Raw genomic sequence first — 12,820 nt, forward strand, 5'->3', positions numbered from 1 at the left:
AAAAGAAGGAAATTAGGGATTTTAGAGGGAAGATGAAGGTCTCCATGCTACTCTGTTGGATTTGACTCTTCTATTTTATTTTATGGGTTTGAGTGGTTTGTCTGCATGTATGTTTGTGTGTGCATGTCTGTGCACCACATGCATGCATGCCAGGTACCCATGAAGTCCAAAAGAAGGCATTGGGTCCCCTGGAACTAGAGTTATAGATGGTGGTGAGCCATCCTGTAGATGCTGAGAACTGAACCTGGTCCTTGGGAAGAGCAGCCAGTGCTCTTAAAGCTCCAAACCACCTCTCCAGCCCCCAGTCTACTGAATTTGAAATGTCTGAGGGCCATCTAGGATAGACAACATCTAGCAAGGTAGTGCTCCATTGAGGGACTGAGCTTAAGAAATCAACTTGAGGTTACCAGTGTGTGGTGGTCACCGTAACCTTATGGCATGGGTCATGTCACTCACAGGAGCTCATGAAGGAACACATGCATGATATAGGAATTATGAGAGGAAGAAACATGGCCTCCCCAAAGCTCAGGGAGAAAGTCTGGGGTCAGGGAGAAAGGGATAGGCCAAAGGTTTAGGTGCTTGACAATACAGACAAAATTATACAAAGCCTAACCGGAGAGGAACCACCTAAAGGCTGGCTCTGTGAGAAGGAAGCAGACGGTTGCTGATGTCTGCCCAGGGTCTAGAGCCCAGGAGTCTCTTGCTGCATGTTTGCAGAGGACAGGCTTCCTTCCTTGGGTCAGTGTGACACAGCTATGGAGTGTGCTGGTCTGTGGCACATCCCCAAGCATACAGCAACCATCAGACATTGAGTGGAGCTTCTGTCCCATGCTATGGCGATATCCGGAGCCTCTTCTCGGGCCGACCTGAGGCAGGACATGGAGTCTTTCTTCCCTGCTGAAGGTGGCCTTTCCCAGCCATCACATCACTCTTGTGAAGGTTAGTCACTCTTCAAAGACATTACTTACGCTCATTCTCTGAGTGTTCAGGGGACAGGGGTCTCCTCCCCTTGCCTCACTGCCTAGTCACCTGTGTCCTGTCACTTGCTGCTCACTCTTGGTGACTGCTCTGGTTCTACTGAATGTGTACCTGTCCTGAACAGCACACTTGAGGGGAAATTCCCAGAGAGACGATGAACCCGCAAATGGAAATCTCCCGCAAGGTCACCCGATTCCCATGATTCCGAGGAGGTTGGGATGTTGCAGATCCAGAACAACAATGATTTATGTTGGTCATCTTTAGTCCTCTACACAGACAGCTCCTGACTGGTCACCTCTGGCTTGGACCTAACATCCTTTGACTGACTGGTAAGCACCTTTTATAAAGTAGTAACAAAACCCGAGTTTCCACCAATCAGAAGGCTAGGAATGGTGTCAGGCAGCATTTCAGGCCTATGGCAGAGTTCTCCTTATGTTTCTGTAGCCCACCCCTCCGATGTCCCTACCAATATATTTGAAAAGTGTCTTGATTTATGACTGTCTTTGTTCTGTTACTGTAAAAAACGTCGTGAAATTGCTTCCACATTGAAACACAAAATTCAGGGTAACCTAAATCTGTGCTTTCGGGCTCTAATGGCTCAGATTTGGCTCCAGAATAAACTGTTTCTTATCCCCTTAGAAGTGAGAACTGTGCTTTTTATGACATGGTAGTGTAAAAAAAGCATTAAATAAGGTTTTTTTTTTTTTTTTTTTTTTTTTACTATCAAATGCTATAAAAACTCGTATTTTAGGACAAGGAATTTTCAAACCTTTTTAATCTCTCCCACCTTTCAGACTTTTATGCAAGTGTTTTAATTTCCCATACACTTAGTAAAGTCTTTGTTTTAATCCTGCTACACCCCTGGATTAAAACGGATAACTCTTTTCCCTTCACTTCCTCTGCCCCATTTTTTTAAAGCAGCCAATCATCAAAGACTGAACTCAGAACCCAACCAATGGGGAAAGACACAACTGCTTTAAAATAAAAGCCAAGAGTACTTCCTATCCCTGTGGGTCAGATCTGAGCACATCTGTGGTGGTTTGTATAGGTTTGGTCCCCATACATCCATGTATTTGAATGGTTGGTCCATAGGGAGTGGCATTATTAAGAGGTGTGGCCTTGGAGTAGCTATGGCCTTGTAGGAGGAAGTGTGGCACCGTGGAAGCAAGCTTTGAGGTCTATGTGCTCAAGCTGTCCCCAGTAACATGGTCTTCTCCTGGCTGCCTGCAGATCAAGATGTAGAACTCTAAGCTCCTTCTCCAGCATATGTCTCTCTGCAGGCTGCCATGCTACCTACCCTGATGATAATGGACTGAACCTCTAAAACTGTAAGCCAGCTCCAACAAAATGTTTTCCTTTAAAAGAGTTGCTTTGATCAGGGTGTCTTCAGAGCAATAGAAACCCTAAGTCAGCACCCCTTGATCGAGAGTAAAGTTTACCGTGTCCGTGTCAGATGGAGTGGTGGTCTCTTTGTGACCCAAAACTTAACTCCTAACAACAGATACGCATATGCTCAGATGAACTTGGACTGTTTCTTGGCCAATTGTACAACCAAGCAACTCTGCGAGTTTGGCTGTGGAAGACGGAGCCAGGCATCTTCATGGATCAGATAACTCAGTAGCATGTGTGTGGAGCACTGTGTATCCCAGAACCTGCAACCTCTCGAAATGGAGCTTCAGACTAAGCACCACCCCAAACCACAGAGCACCAGTCCTTGAGACCCGAGTAGTGGAAGGAGATACCTAATTCAAGTAACTTGTCCTTTGACACCCCCTCCCCCACTCACACACACTGCAGCACCCATGCTAAACCCATGATAAATAGGTGAATGGCAAAAAAAAAAAAAATTGGAAGAGTGCATTGAGCTTGGGAAGTGAGAACACAGACGTATTTCCTACATTTCCAGTCTAGTTAATATTCTGATGTGCTAAGTTTGTTAGCAAAATAACTTTCACTTCCTCACTTTCTAATAACTATTTTATTTCAGTGACAACTTTATTTGCTTGAGACCAAATGAGACGCTCAAAGGAAGAAGAGAGGAGAGGGAGGGGAAATCACAGAGCAGGCAGCGGAGACCACAGAGCACTTCACAAGAACGGTCCATCGGTTGCCATCTTGGGCTGAAGCTTTGGATGTATTTCTCAGGAGAGCTGCTTGTGGCTGGCTGTTTGCAAACAGGAGGCGGCTCAGAGCTGCCACAGTTCTGCTGCTTCAGTGTCTGCAAATAATGATGACGAAGACGCCTCCGCCAGCTCATCCACTCCTCGTCTGATTCCTTCCATTAAAACAGATGCACACAGGACCTTGCATCAGCTCGGCATGACAAGTTAGCTTCTCTTGAGCTCTGGAAAATTTTTAGTGGCAAGAAAGAGAAATTCAATTAAACACAGGTAATCTAATTCAAGCACTGTTCTAATGAGATTGGCCTCTGGGACCCCGTGTTAGTTACTTTTCTCACTGCTATGACCAAATGCCTGTCAGGAATTGAGGGACAAAAGGTTCATTTTGGCCTACCATTTGAGGAGAACACAGTCTATTGAGACCACGGAGGCTTGGCTATGGCAGCCTGGGTAGATCCAAAAGCAGACTGTAGCTATAAACTTAAGGACCTGATCCCAGTGACAAACTTCACCTCCCCAAAGATCCCACAACCTCCTCCAATAACTAGGAGCCAACTATTAAAACACCAACTCATAGGAAATCCTTAAATGGTGACCTTATTGCAGACAAGACCATTGTGGGAGAACGAGGCACATTGAAGTAGATTTCTTTACATCTGACTCCAGAAGGAGATGTGCTCACCCTGCCCAAGGGAGGCCTTCAGGGACCTGAAGTGGAAATGTCTGGTTTCTTTGGAAAGTCAGTTATGTCAAATGATGTTTTGTTGGGGCACACAGGTGAAAGGATGTTTTGCTAAGACAGACAAAGTGAAAGAGTGCTTTGCTGAAGCGACACAGGTGAAAGGATGTTTTCTGTAGCAGACACATGAATGGACACGTGATGAAGGTATAAATCTGACCCCACCGATAGAGGGAGCTGGAGCATTGGTTTGGTTTGCTCTGCCTCCCTATTCCTCGCTCATGACATGCATGCATTGGTCTGTCTTGCATTGTGTTTGCTGAGCTTTGCTTGTGGTGACAGTAGGGAGAAACTAGCCAGAGAACTTCTTGAGAGGTTTCTGAAGCTTCTTGCCACAGCCTAGGGCCAGTGGGCAAGCCTTACAGTGTCTTCAGGATTGACCTGCCCTTGCTGGTTCACGTGTGGTGACTGCCAGGTGGACTGGACTGCAGCTGCTGATTGATAGTTGGTGTTTGCTACTGGACTGAACTGCTGATATCCTGACAATGAAGATTGAACTCGCCCCCAAAGAAGTACTTTAAGCAGGTCTACTTCTCGCATGTCCTAATAACTTTTCTTTTCTGTGGTGAGCTAGAGGAAAGGTTAAACCCTTATTAAAATAGATTGGAGGGGTTGGGGATTTAGCTCAGTGGTAGAGTGCTTGCCTAGGAAGCACAAGGCCCTGGGTTCGGTCCCCAGCTCCGAAAAAAAAAAGAACCAAAAAAAAAAAATAGATTGGAAAAAATTTATGCCTACAGGGGCCCTCTCCTGTGCAGTGTGAAACATGTGCCTTTACAAAGCAGCAAGGCGTTCAGCTGGAGGGAGCTGCCTGCTACTTCCCATGGCCCCGATAAGAGTGTGAGAGTGAACCTCCAAGACTTCATGAGCTGGAACCATGGTCCCTCAGTGAAACAGTGCTGGGGAAGAGGATGTGGTGGAACACGCTGAGTCATGTGGAGTGGGGCACTTGTGGGGTGTGGGAATCCTTTCTCTAGGGAGTTCTCCATTGTACAAGACTGGGTTGGCTACTGGTAGCAGGTCAGCAGGCAGTGGACTGCCCCTCTTCCCTCTGCCCCACCCCCCGGCCTTCTGCATACACTTCTGGGCCGGCCAACCCAATTTTTCCATGCATTGAAGCAGCATGAGATCCAATTCCAGAAACAAACCTCCATCTTTTTTTCTAAATAACCCAGTCCTGTCAATTCTATTATAGCAATAGAAACTGGACTGAGAAGAACTGAGTGGGTGGTGGGGATTTACTAAAGAGTTGGGCCCCATGAACGAGGAGGATGCTCAGCCCAAAGGCTTCATAGGCAACAGAGAGCCCTACCTCAGACACACGATGGAAGTCTGTATTCAGCCAACCCCTTCTACTTCCGGGAGTGCATGGTAGAGGAAGGAATGCTGAGGTGTCTGGATGAAATACACAGGGGAGATCTCTCACAGGAAACATTGATCTTTTCCCCATCAGCTAAGAAATTGTCCAAAGCCCACTCTTTATAGAAACCGATGACAGTATGTGTGCTCCTGATGAAGAGGTGGAAGAGGGGGATGGCTAAACTCAATGACAGTCAGCGGGTTTAGAGGGTGAACAGAGTTCTAGTCCTGACTCAACAAAGGGGGCTGGGGTGGAGAACGAGGAGAGTCCTGAGTGAGTAGTTCCTTCACCCCTTGGCCCCCGGTTCCCAACATGCGTGTGTACTGTTCAAATTCCTTTATGGGAAACATTCAGCACACAACTACACACACAGTAGACTGCATCCCTGCTGTGGTGGGGGTGTGGTTGGTTCCAAATGTAAAGTATTGAGAAGTGGTGAGCTTTTCTAGACTGGGGTGAGACTTCCTGGGAGTGCAGTTATTTTGGGGGGATGACCCCCATTCCTGTAAGTAGCTCTTCACCATGCTCTGTAAACAAGCCAGATGCACTCATTGGTTTGCCACATTAGACTAGGCTACTTCAAGATTAATACAACTGAATGTGGGGGAAAACAAACAAAATGAAATGAAATAAACAAAAACCCACCTAGAATCTTAACACTTGAGACAGAAGAATTTTGAGTTCAAGTTTAAATTCAGCCTAGGCTACATAGGAGTTGAAAGCTATATTGAGTTACACAATGAGTTTCTGCCTTTAAAAAAAATTAATGTATGTCAGTGATAGGATGCTTTTCTAGCATGTGCAAAGTCCTGGACTTAGAGGGAGGGAGGGAGGGAGGGAGGGAGGGAGGGACGGAGGGAGGGAGGGACGGAGGGAGGGAAGGAGGGAGGGAGGAAGGGAGAGAGAGAGACTAATAGAGAGATTAACAAAGTTCTTTTGTGACTAGATTTTATCAAGAGAAGGGGTTTGCAGTAAATTGAGCCCCTGTCCACTCATACTTCTGTTTCCCTGCTGCTTTAGAGCACAGCAAGAAGCCCCTCACGGGGAGCCAGCAGATGCTCTTGGGCTTCTGGGATCTTCAGAATAAACTTCTATGTTTTGTAAATTACCCAGTTGTGGGAATAGGGCTGAGGATTGGGGGGTGGGGGGTGGGCAACAGAGTCACATGACGAATCCTGGGAACTCTGACTCTGGAGACTGGCATCAGGGAGCACATCTGAGATATTGCTCAGCCATAAGCTTAGATACAGTGTTTGAGTCAATCCGCAAGCCCCTAAACTCTTGGCCAATTATATCTCAATACACCATCACCGTGCTCCAGTGAAGCCCTGCTGTAACGAGTAGCTTTGCTACCTGGCCTGAACTCCGGGAATGGGCCATGCTACCAGCCCCCACCCAACTTCCCCTGAATCCACGGATAAAAAACACAGGCACACACAGTTGTTCAATCTCAACCTGCCTTTGACACAGTTGCTGGGAGCGACTTATCTCCTGCTTGGAAAAGCCTGCCCTTATCAATATTCTTAGCTCTGCGCCTCCCACCTGCCCTGAACTTTAGTTGCTCGGTTATATCTAGTCCCTGCTAACCACTCCCAACTGCCTGCCTGTAGGGACAGCCCGTGTGGCCACTCCATTCGAGATCTCATATGACTGGTCACCTTTTCTCCCTCAGAAGCATGGTGAACTCTGTCTCTTCTATCCTTGCTTCCAGGAGTCCTGCCTATCCCTCCTGCCCAGCAATTGGCCCACGGCTCCTTTACTGACAGATCAAGAGCCAATTGGAGAACAGGACCTTATCGTCAGACCCACCCCTACACCCTGCCTAATGAGGCAACTCAGAAGGAGTTAAGGGGAGTTTAGTCACCTGTGGGGACTTTTATGAGGATGGGGGTGGGGAGAAGTGAGCACACCTTGGCCTCAGTTCCTTTTTGCTGTGTCACTGGAGGAGCGGTGACTTTTAGCTTCACCACTTTGTGTTTCTGGGGAGCCATGATATTCTAGCCATCTGCCCAGGCTCTCTGGATTCTCAGATGGAAGACACACATTAGCTGATTTTTAATATGCCTTTTAGCTTAATGTCTGGACACTTCCAAGCCTCCTGTGGCTAACATGCTTTTCCTTTACTCCTAGCTCAACACATTCTAAATATACCCTTAGCTTTGCTGCCCTGTTACCTTCTGTGGGGCTCATTGGTCTCTGCTGCCCAAAATGCTTCTGGGCAGCTCTTCTGGGGGTGCTTTCTCTTTACCCTACATTTCAGCTGGTATTCCTTCTGTAGCTCTAATTCTGATCCTTCTCTCCCTGGTGATTTCTCCTCTCTCCCTGTGTCTTTGCCTGCACAACTCCAGGGGTCCCACCCCATTTCCCTTTTCCCAGCCATTGGTGGCTGGCATCTTTATTGATGGATCCAAAGCCAATTGGGGACAAGGTCTGTTGTAAGACGCCATGGTGGCCTTACTCAGGAGTGCAACCCGCAGAGCACAGATTGACAAAGTGACCGCTGCAATAGCATGGGGGAATAAGGTTTTTAATCCATGTATGTGGGGTTGCTCATCCATGCAGGGAGAGGCAACCCTGAACCCAAAAAGCACACAACTTTTATTCATTACAGAGGGCAGACTTCAGCAACAGGGTTAGCTGGCCCATTCTCATTGGTGGTACATAGGACAAAGGATCTGGTCAGGTATTGGCTGGCCTGCTCAAGGGGCTGTTCCTGGCTCAGTTAAACTTTCCTCATCCAGCCCTACATTTGGCCTTGGTGAATCATTGAGAAAGGGCTATGTTGGCACGTCCCTTGGTGGGGGTGACTGGTGAACTGGGTGGTCAGGCAGGGTCAGGATGACATCTTACGGTTGTTCTCAGAGTTTACCACAGGGAGGGGTTGGTGGGGGGTCTTTCTGAGAACATTTGTTTTGTCTTAATTAGCTTAGTCAGAGTTACCTCAATATCTTGATCACCAAAACTTTATCATATCACTGGGCATCCTGACGTCAGATGTATCTCAGAAAGGTCACAAGTTTGTCACAGGAATCCTGACCACTAGATATATTTCTCAAAACCTTGTTTTTACAGCTTCGTTTCTCATACCTATGAAACTGTGAAACATTTCTTCAGGACCTTAGGCATCAGTACATGCAGATTCCTGATTAAATCAAAGCATCAGACCCACTCCCCTACACAGCCGTGTGCTGGGAGCCATCTTAGATCTAATGCTCTTTAGGGTCTTTGAGGAATGCAGGAGCCTGTAGCACCTTCCTGTCCATCCCACTTTCTCCTTCACAAAGTTGACTTCCACATCCCCCACACCCAGTCTCAGATGTTCAATTCTAGTCACAGAAAGTGCACTAAGGTCACATATTAGAAACTTTTCAGTTACATCAACAGATAGACTCTAACTGTTTTAAGGCAAACTTCTGGTGCTGACTGTTGACATTTGAGAATCCCCTTATCTCCCTGCTTCTTATCAGGCTCCAATGACAAACTCAAGTGCAGTTCCACAAATGGGGCAAACCAGTGACTGCATTCGGCTTAGTTACAGAGCCTGGTGAGGGGCTACTTACAGAACTGTGGCCACCTCCCAAACAACCACACCCCCGGAAAGTCTCACTTCAGCCTAGATGACGTCTTCCTCTAGCCACATAGATGGAGTCCTCCCTCCAGTTAACCTCGGTCTGTGTATCTCAGCACCTCCTGAGACCTACAAGGCCACTGACAATTAGGACAGAATGACATAGAAAAGGCAGGGAGGTGAGGAGAGAGCCATGGGAACTCAGCCAAGGGTCCAGTGACCTTTCCCATGACTTATCTATAGAAGAGAATGTCGACAGTCAGCATGCTGGGCTGGGAGGTATTTGAAAGTAGCCGTGGCTGTTCTGATGACGATGACAGCTGTCATGCTTAGATGACAGCGGTCCACATCAGATACTCACACTCTGGGTAAGAGTCATCTTAATGTGCAGCACAAGACCTAGGTACAGATGACCCATGTACCATGATGTTAGTGAAGCTCTGACTGGCTCCTTGTAAGTCAAATCAGGCTAATTTCTTCTGTGAAATTTCTCAGGGGTGGGTATGGACAATCTTTAAAAGTATAAATATAGGGAAAAACTTTTGCATCTTCCACTAAAATGATCCAGATTTCTTATGAGGCTTATAGCACACTGAGGTAGCAATCTTTCTTTACGATTTTCTTTGTTTGGTTGATTTTGTTGAACTAGGGGTAGAGCCTTACGCACACACTCTACCTCCGAGCTACATGACCAGCACAAGATTTTATGTGCTCTGTAGTGTAGTTCCCACCTTCCTGTGTATGTATTTTTCCCTCTCCAGGTCTCCCCAAAGCCCAGGGCTTTCTTGCATTTCTAGCTTTGTGTGCTCTTTGTCAATCAGTGTGAATACAGCTGCATTTTGCTTGAAAGAGAGTCTTTTCAAGTCCCCGTGCTATTGATCTTGTCATGAAAACGTTACCCACACAGAGCTGTCACTACCACGTGTTTGTGGCAGATCTAGAGACATCAAGCCATCTGCAGTGGCCTCTGGGACCTTCTTCAGGCACTAAAACTGGCTCCAGCTTTGGTCATCATTGCTTTTCTTCCAGACTTCCCTTGGGATGAGGGGTTATACCCACAGACTGCCTTCTCAGGGTCAGTGTCCCCACAGAGTGTCTGGTGAGGAGGAGTTACACAGGCCTCATCACTTCCTCCTCAAGTTCCTGACACACGACATACACATCATCCTTCCATTTTCTTTAAAGCAAATGACTGTGCAACTCCATCCACTCTGGCATCCGGTGAGCAGAGTGAAAGGAACAGGGAACACTGAATAAATAAACAAGTGACAGAGGTGGGAAGGGAGAGCCATTGGAGAGAGAGCCAAGCCCTAAATGTGGGAGGCAGGCTGAGGCTGGAGTCTCCTAGGCATCCCCAAGACATCATGGATCCTAGTAAAAATGGCACCAGAAACTACACATGTGGGAGTTCTGAAAAACTGTGCAACACATCCACACTTAAAGTCACTGTCATTTCCCATTACAAATGTATCCATGTTATTCTTGGTTTAGTAATAGAGTTAAAGAAAAGTCATGCCTCATGATAGACCAACTATTCTGCTCTGACATTGCACATAGTGTGCATGTGTTAGAATATCACACTCTTCTCCACAATACAGAAGATTACTATGTATCTATTAAAAATTAAAATGTCTTGGGCTAGGAATGTAGCTCAGAGATAGAACTTTCTCAGCATGTATCCATTGTATTGGGTTCCATTTCCACCATAGGAGAAAAAAAAAAAAAGAAAATGACTATTATAAAAACATACAGGTATTGCTTGGTATCTACAAGGGATTGGTTCCAGAACCCTTGTTGGTATCAAAAATCTATAGATGCTTAAGTCATTTATGTGAAATGGTGTAGTGTTTACCTATTTATAACCTACACATGGCCTCCTATGTGGTTAAAGCCCTCTCTAAATGAGCTATAATATGCAATACAGAGCAAGTGCATTATATCTGTTACACTGTACGGAGTAGGAAATAATCACAAGGTATAAAGTTGCTTTTAGTTCAGCACCAGTGAAAAAGCCTTGGGGTTGTGGGCAATGGTCTCACTGGGTAGACAATGGCAGCCTCCACCTACACTTGTGTGGCTAGGCACCTTGGAACAAAATGTATATGAAATGTGGATGATGGCGTGTGAGTTGTGGGTGTGCGCTCACTTCCTCTGTCTTCATCGTTTGAAGATCTGAGGCATGTGGGGGTTTCACAGAGCACGGATGCAGGGAGTGGGGCAATGAACTGTCATCATTGCCTTTGCGACATTATTGTCTCAGAAGAAAAGCAGCCAAGCTGATACACAGATACAATATCCTGCCACCGGAGGTTCTGTGAGATTATTTTTTCTGGGAAAAATAACTCTTCTTTCAGTGCATCTGTGGTGTCATTAGATTAGAAAAGAGCTTCAAAACATCTATTCACATTAGCACCTACTAGAACACACCCTCCGGGGGAAGTGTGTTCCTGAGTCATAGAAGATGTGAGAAGGAGGGAGGGGCTGAGAACGACAGAGCATTGCATGAATGCAGGGCCCATCTTCCATCACTGCCAGATGAGTGGGATGAAGAGGGGGGCTTCTGGTGGGCCTGACATGATGATAACAGACATGAGCCCCTAAAAAGCAAGATCTGGTGGATACCACTTGGCTTGTAAGAAGGCATTAGGGAGCATATTCTTTAGTTCCTAATTCCTCACATTTGGCAAACCTTGGAAAGGAGCTTTTAGAAGGGACAAATTTGGTATACCACCAAGACTTATAGAATTAGAATGAGTGTTCCAGAGTGAACTTCAGGTTCATAAGCATAGAAGTCTCAACAGCACTGGGCTAGAGCTAAAGAGAAGACACAGCCTGGGATGGAGGCAAGGCAGTGGGATATGGAGATCTTTAGCCCACACAGATGTGCTTTGAGGACTTCACAGAGAATGAGAACATCTATTCCGTGGGTGGGGATTCGAATGAGAATGGTCCCCATGGGCTCATGTGTTTGAATACTTGGTCCCCAGGTGGTGGAACTGTTTGGGAAGGATTAGGAGGTATGGCCTTGTTGGGGGAGTCGTCCACTGAGGGGAAGGCTTTGAGATTCCAAAAGCACATGCCAGATCCAGTTAGCACTCTGACTTTCTCCTTCCCTCCCTCCATCGCTCTGTTCATACCTCCCTCCTTTCTTTCCCCCACCCCCACCTCCTGCTTGTAAATCAAGATGTAAGCCATCACCTAATGCTCCAGGGCCATGCCATGCCTACCTGCTGCCATTCTCCTCATCATGATGGTCATGGACTCATGCTCAGAAGTTGTAAGCCCCAAATAAACTTTCTTCTATAAGTTGCCTTGGTCATGGTGTCTTATCATAGCATCAAAAGTAAAGTACTGAGGAAGGCTGCTCAATGCTTTACCTGTTATCATTTGGACATGTTCCCCAAACTAGGCTTACATATTTGGGGGGAATTTGAGGGGTGATTGACATTAGAAGAGGTCATAATGCCCCCATGTGGCATTAATTACTTTATAAGTGGGGGTGACCTGATCTGGCTGGTACTTGCCCTGTCTCTTCACAGGATGCCCTCTGCTGTATTCTACTGCTGCCAAAGTTCTTCTCCAGCTGTTGGCTGCTGCATATTAAACTCTTACACCTCCAGAAGAGTGAACCAAGCAAATCCTACTGCTTAACGTCTGCTGACCTGCAGTATTCTCTTATAGCAGCATGAAATAATCATGGCAGAGTCAGAGACCACCTGACTTACTAAATCCAGTAACCAGCCAACACCTGCATAGCACTCTGCCCTCTCCCAAGAGCCTTGCTGGCATCCCACCATTATCTAGTCAGCGAGGCATAAAGTGACTCCTAAAATTCTCTCTGTACCTGAGGCTCTAGGTCGAAGTGACCACCCCAAAGCTCACAGAGATGGCAAGCATCAGGACAGGGACTCAGCTTAGGCATAGTTGCCCTGACTCTGGGGTCTTTCCACTCTGCTCCTAGGATTTCCCAGGTCTTGAGATGTTTGCCCTTGGTTTTTGTTCTGGTTTGGCTCAGTGTTTGCCTTGCTCTGCTTCTTTGATATCCTTCTGACTCTGCT

The sequence above is a fragment of the Rattus rattus genome, chromosome 12 (assembly GCF_011064425.1).
Source record: "Rattus rattus isolate New Zealand chromosome 12, Rrattus_CSIRO_v1, whole genome shotgun sequence".
Lineage (NCBI taxonomy): Eukaryota > Metazoa > Chordata > Mammalia > Rodentia > Muridae > Rattus > Rattus rattus.